Source organism: Cystoisospora suis (genome assembly GCF_002600585.1).
Source record: "Cystoisospora suis strain Wien I chromosome Unknown contig_2789, whole genome shotgun sequence".
NCBI classification, from domain to species: domain Eukaryota; phylum Apicomplexa; class Conoidasida; order Eucoccidiorida; family Sarcocystidae; genus Cystoisospora; species Cystoisospora suis.
The window spans coordinates 5,346-6,315 of record NW_027155585.1 but is presented as its reverse complement, the minus strand read 5'-3'; the positions used below and the strand labels follow the sequence as shown (position 1 = coordinate 6,315).

General features: G+C 54.8%; 1 protein-coding gene across 1 annotated transcript in view; it reads left to right on the top strand.

The window, feature by feature from the left end:
* The window catches only part of CSUI_005766 (uncharacterized protein), a 4,647-nt gene continuing 3,677 nt past the window's right edge, over window positions 1-970 (top strand). The window contains exon 1 of the mRNA XM_068065936.1: window positions 1-970. This exon is cut by the window's right edge and continues 1,310 nt beyond it. The gene's annotated coding sequence lies outside the window, so the exon portion shown is untranslated.

The window sequence follows — 970 nt, the reverse complement described above, 5'->3', positions numbered from 1 at the left end:
ATTTGAAGTTGTCTGCTGGACTCTGATCTTGTGGCTTACCGCTCACAGGTGCTGCAGTTTTGTCTTTGTCGTTGCAGTCTGGCGTGATAATGATGATGATGCCGACATGCGTCAATAGGAGCTGTCTTGCACCACGCAGGGCTTCCCATTCGTTGTCTAGGAAGCATTCATGATATCCCGCGCGGGCTGGCCGGGTCTTTGTTCATGAAATGCGGCGGACGTCTGATCGTGGGTGAGGTGACGTAGCTGTTTTGCTTATTAGTTGCCTCGGACCGGGAGGGGCCAAACAGCCTGATGGACTGCTGTGTCGAGAGGCGAAGAGGACCGCGGGCAATGAGGCGCGTCTATTGTCGCGGAGCCTGACAAAGCAGGAAGTCCCGGACAACCGCAAGACTACTCTATTCTGTCCGCGTGCCCCATGCTTAGACAACGTCTCCAGTCCTTTCTCGGCCTTTCCGGGTGTGAATGCAATAAGTGATCCTGAGTGGGCCAGTACGTTTCCGTCGTCCACATCTGAGTGTGTCCAACATCGGGCACTCGCAGGACGGTTGCAGTGAGATGCCTCGCTAGGGCGTCTTCGCGTTGCTCACACGGGCACCCCAGGGGGTCATTCGATCATTAGCCAACGCTATTGTGTCTTCCAGGTTGGGCGGCGGCACTGTGTGACATGCCGCGGCACAAAGCTGAGCTTTCAGGACAGTGTAGACTCTCCTGTGGTAAGAAATATAGGCTGAGGAGCGGTGGCAGCTAACGTTCCGCACCCCTTCCAGCGTTGCTACACAGACGTAAAATTATTTTGGAGTACCATCCCCACATGTTCTCCCGGCAGACGCGGCATTGGCAGTGCCCAAGCCGGGATTACGTCTTCCGTGCGCTCTCAGCACGTTGCACCAGCAGTCCATGAGTAGTCTGTACAAAGCAGGTCGACTGCGAAGGCAGCACTCATCAAAACAAATGAATTAGAAATGAA